Here is a 5,512-nt window from a genome sequence, read left to right as displayed (position 1 = left end):
AGCAGGGCGAAGCTATGAACTAGAAAAATCCAGGCAGACAGCCTGTGTCTGTCCAACCAATCAGAGAGCTCCTTACATCCCACGGTGTGGCTAATTTGAATAGCAGCAGGATTTTTAAAATGAAGTTGTTAATCCAACAGCTAATCCAAAAGTTAATCCCTGAGCGAACAGGAAAGGGAAATGGATTTTGAAATGAGGAGTGGAATCAATATTTTAAAAAGCATTTTGAAAATCAGTTTATTAAATTGGAATTCAAAAATGAATTTACAAATGCAGATTTTATTCTACAATTCATTATTTAAGCACAGAATGCTTTATTTCGATGCGGCGTGGCTCTTGTGGTCCTCCGTACTCATAGAGGATTCCCCTCGAACAAATGACAGATACACAAGGGTAACAATGTTTACAAATATGGATGCAAACATAAACACAGACATAGAAACAGACACACACAAGGGCACACAGAGACACACACAGAGTATGGAGTGTCCTGTGTGTTTCTATGCCAGTCAGTCTGAATCTGCTCCATTTGAATCCACCGATGAAATGCTGCCCCCAAACAATACAAATTGGGTCTCTCTCTCTCACACACACACACACACACACACAGACAGCAGGTATTCTGAAAATATTCAGTTTTTTTCATTTGAGATTCTTGAATTTAGACATTTAAAATACATAATTCCACTCTCCCAGTGGTTTAAAGAATATGAGCAGTATTCATTCAGATGTGTTCTAGCTCTAAAATTTCTTTTGCAATTAGACAGTTTGTCTTATGTACGTTTTCAAGCTGTTCAGCTAGTTTCCAGGTTCTTCTGTGTGAATTTCAGTTCTGCGCTTTGGCTGTCAGGTGAATGTTTCGGTGTATTTCAGCCCATTAAACATGTTTTTCTCCAAAGATTTCAGCAATTATAAAAATTCAACTCAAACTATTTGGCTATTAGGATTCACACTGCATTTTCTACAGGAAATGCATTTTATATACCAGTTTGTTGCTGTTGTTCATATGTTAACAGAATAAGTTCAAATTGTATTAAAAATAATACCATCAATTATGTTGCTGGACTACACTTACTGGACTTAGTAAGTGTTAGTTAGGAAGTATTTTGAGAACCATAAGAGATTCTTACAAATGTTTAATATAGCTGGAGACTCATGTAGAAATATGAATGAGTTTATACAATTTCATTTCTGCTATGGTGTGCTGTGACGGGCAGGTTGTAGGATCCAAACACAGGACTCTTACGTGGAATGAAACTTAAATCTGCAGTTTTTATTGCTGGAAAACGTTTTCATTAGAGATAAACGTTTCATTAGAAACTCAACTGGACTCAAGAAACTAAGAAACAAGAACTAGAAAAACAAATCAGGAATTATGAACAAGAATTAAGTAAAGAACATGAAGGGGAAAAAACACCCAGCCCACTGAAAACTAAAGAAAACCCCAAAACATGAACAACAATCATCAAGGAACATATTTACATATTTACAGTTACTGGAACACCAAGACTGGGTTGCAGACCCAGTACGGTGACAATTTCAGTTTTAATGTAAGTCAGTGTCTTTTGGGCTGCAGCAGAACAGACTTCTCAGTCTTTTGAAGAAGCCCTTTTTCTTCTTCTTCTTATTGATCTGAAGGTCTTTGCACTTAATACTGGATTCAGGTTCAGGAAAAGGTTCCTCAAAGGGATCATCAGGAACTTTCGAAAGAGATCCTTTGATCTTATGATCTTCGCCTTTAACACTGGATTCGGACTCGGCAAAGGGTTCCTCACAGTGAACGTCTGCCACTGCCACACATTCTGAAAGAGGTCCTTCACTCGTAAGGTCTTCAGCCTGCAGAATAGATGAACTTTCAGCAAGAAGTTCCTCACAGGGAACGTCAGGCTCTGGAAGACTTTCTGAAAAAGATCCTTCAGCTGGTGGAACATTTGCCATTGAAAGACCATCAGAGGAGCGTTCTTCATTTGTGTTCTTCACATCAGGAAGACTTGAAGGGGGCTCAAAGATTTCAGATATCCGGACCAGTGCTACATCAGCAATGGTCTTCAGCAACACTGGCGCAAAGTTTGCAACTTTGATAGACAGAATTTCTTGAGGAAATTTCTACCTGATCTCCATCAGCATGCTGTCGACCATATTGTCTCGGATGGAGCAGGTGAAGATGGCCTGTGTTTCCATCACCGTTAGACTCCTGGAGACACGATCTAAAGTGGCCTTGGTGACACTCGAGGAGAGGATGCTTAGACTCTGGGAGGCCATGTTTAGGAGGGGACGAGGAGGAAGCTCCCAGAAGCCCTGGAGAACACGGGGAACTACCTCGATCACTACCTCCTGCGCGGTGAGCAGTTTGCTGTTATGCTGTTCCTGTCACGGCGGTGGACGGACTCAGGCGCAGACTGAGGTAGCACAGCTCAGCGACACTTTATTAATCACACCGGTGCACTATATACACGTGAAGGGGGGGGAAACACCAGGGTCCCGGGGATCAGTAGGCTGGGGAGACACACTTCTTCGCACTCGCTCTGCTCCTCGTCCAAACAGTCTCCACACAAGCAGCTCAGCTCACTCTCCTACTCACGGGGTCCAGGGGTCACAAAAGGGCTGATCCAGTCAAACCTGTTACACAGACGAGGGTAAGTCGAAGGCAAAACACGGGAACAGTAGAATCGCAAGGAAGCCAGGCAATACTAACGAGAGTTATTCAATATTCCAGCGACGAATAGCTCAGAGCCCCAGCCTTAAGAGCCAGAGAACTGCAATTCGCTCGAGATCAGCTGCAGGTGCGTGGGCCAAGGGCAGGAGCCCAATCAGAGCTCCGCCCAGGCAGACAGGTAGGAGAGACAGAGCGAGAGAAAAACAACAAACACTTGTGGCCACACTGGGCTGGCCGGGGAGGCACAGGGACCATGACAGTTCCTGCTGCTTCTCTTTTAGGATTTCAATGTAATCCTTCACCACGCTCAGGAGTTTAGGTGCTCTGTAGAAAAACATTATAAGAGTTATCTTTTAAACATATTCAAAGCATCACTTAAATATTGAAAGACTGTAGCTGGACTGTTAACCCTGTAATGCCCTTTGTATCATACTTGATACATGAGTTCCTGTGACTTCTATCTCATCAACATGATCAGTACTTGCCATAATTTCAAAATGTTACGGACAAAGCTCTTTTTTTTGTCTAACGTTGACATTGTTGTTAACAAAAAGTTGCCAAAAACACCCAATGTATCAAATTCGATACAAAAATGTAATAAATACATAATAAAAGTATATATATATGTGGCTTTTGTTTAAAGGGTTAATAAAGATCTCAGTTCCAAAAAAAATCAGAATTTTTGGGCTGTTTTTTGATGGGTTGTGTTAGGGCTGTGCGATATGACCAAAATCTCATCTCCCGATATAAAACATGTATCGTCCGATAACGATATAAATCACAAAAATGTAACATTTTCTGTAAGTTCTGTGAATCTCGGGCAGCTCGACTTGCGTGAAGTGTTTCCAGCTGCGCGTCATGTAGCTGGAGTCGAGTGTTTTAACCGATGCTGAAACGATACATTTTTAGACAGAAGTTGTAACGGCGCCGTTTTCTTTGTATTTATTACACGGCGTGCTGCGGGGAAAAGCCTGTTCTAACGTTTGAGTCTAAGGTTTATTTTTTAGCACCTGGCGGCTCTTTTTTGCTTCTCATCCGTAAATAATCTGCATCTTTCACGTGATCTTGAGCTTTATTGTGAAAGGTTTATGTGGAAAATAAACAAGCGGACACGCCGTGGTGTTACCGTAGTTGTTGCTAACGACAACGCATTAAAACAAGCGCTTGTCTGTCTGTAGTGTGGTTATATTAAATATAAGAGAAAGAGAGAACTTTAAGAAATTAATATAGCCACTACAGTGACCATCAGAACCATGAAAAAATATTGCCATAAACAGTTTATTTTGCGACACCACGAAACAAACGATAGCGTAAAATGAAACGATAGATGTTTTTATATCGTCATCTGATATATATCATCATATCGAACAGCCCTAGGTTGGGTCTTACAGGGTTAATAACTGTATATTACATGTGACTCACTGAAATTTAGGCGGTACGGCCTCTGGGAACTGAAGAAGCATTCTGGTTTGAAATTCAACGTCCCTCATTTTATTGATGATGTTCACCGCCCATACCTGAAACAGAAAACACATTTACAGTGCGCTTATGTTTAAAGGTTTTGTGAACATAATGAAAAAAAGAAATTTCCAAAGTCTTGTGAGTTTTCTAGTCTAACCAGCCTTAGAAGAGGTTTGGCTTCCTCTTCTTCAAAATCCTGTAACTCAAACTCCCACAGCCTTCAAAAGAAAAAAATACAGAGGTTTTCTCTCAGCATTTAGACGTCATCACAATCAGACTTTCAGGTGTCACACTGCTCTCCGAGTGTCTCCCTGCTCTTCTCCACCAAAAGATCTCTCAGATCTTCAGCAGTGAGGTTCGGTGGAATTAGATCTTCCTGCTGAAGTCTGAGAAACTCCGTCATAATCGCAATCTAAAACTAAAGGAGACATTTAATCACCACCACTCTCAGGTCCTCAGAAATGACCTGATATTTTCTGTCAGCTTTGGTTTGCATGAATCTGGGTCTAACCTGAGTCCTGTAGCCAGCACATCTTTACAGCAGTTTCATAAACCGGTGTGTTGAACAACACCTGTCAAAGAAATAGCAATTTAGTCATTGTTACTTAAAAGGATTCTCAGTTTGTCAACTTTTCAAACTACATCAAATTATTCATATTATTGAAATGCAGTAAAAACAAAAACGCCACATACCCTGATAGGTTTATAGATTCCTTGACTTGATTCCATTTAGACGTTTTCAAATCACAGTCAGGAAGAAAAACTTTAACTGCTCTCCAACGATGGCGTACGGGGGGATCTCGACCTGAAAATGCTCTCAGCTCGGTGGTCTCGCACAGATGAGCTCTTTTGACAGTCTGATGTTTATTTATGAATGCAGAATTTCTTGAGCAGTCACCATGGAAACTTGATGCAGCTTCATGTTATTAAATTAAAAGAAAACACTGTGTATTTTGCACTACATTGCACTAAACTTAATTTATCATATAAGTAAATAAAGTGTGGGTTAGGTCACTCCTGTGAAACGAGCCACACAAACCGATGGATCAGAAAAGACAAAGTCAGCTACAGCATGCCTTTTCATATTATGTGCCTGCTTATCTCCATTTTGTTACAGTAGATGGGAACTTGTGCAGTAAAGCAATGGCTTACAAAACAGTGGACTATGGACTAATGCAAACATCTGAAGCCTGACAGCAGCTGGTATATACACAGCTTTGGTCATTTGGATAAACTGGCCCGTTAAACAGCCCAGAGGAAGAAGAGACCTCTGCGTTATCAGTGCAGCCTAAAGCCCAAAGCGCAATAATAATAATAATAATACTATTATTATCATTTTTATAACAATAATGCCCCAAATAATTAAGTCATTAATTACTAGGATGCCTACTGACA

The 5,512-nt window shown here is 40.6% G+C and overlaps 1 long non-coding RNA gene across 2 annotated transcripts; it reads right to left on the bottom strand.

Moving 5' to 3' along the window:
- Nucleotides 1-4,253: 4,253 nt before the first annotated feature.
- On the bottom strand, nucleotides 4,254-4,733 carry LOC121815731. Of its 2 annotated transcripts, none has more exons than XR_006055315.1 (3): nucleotides 4,629-4,733; nucleotides 4,411-4,535; nucleotides 4,254-4,335 (listed from the first exon to the last, which is right to left on the bottom strand). It is a non-coding gene; the product is annotated as an uncharacterized LOC121815731 (long non-coding RNA). The 2 variants fall into 2 exon arrangements; XR_006055316.1 differs by having other exon boundaries at nucleotides 4,411-4,529; nucleotides 4,629-4,643.
- Between the last annotated feature and the right edge of the window lie 779 nt (nucleotides 4,734-5,512).

Source organism: Haplochromis burtoni, unplaced genomic scaffold, assembly GCF_018398535.1.
Source record: "Haplochromis burtoni strain Fernald_Lab_line unplaced genomic scaffold, NCSU_Asbu1 Contig_283, whole genome shotgun sequence".
Classification (NCBI taxonomy): Eukaryota; Metazoa; Chordata; class Actinopteri; order Cichliformes; family Cichlidae; genus Haplochromis; species Haplochromis burtoni.
This window is presented reverse-complemented; position numbering and strand designations above follow the sequence as displayed.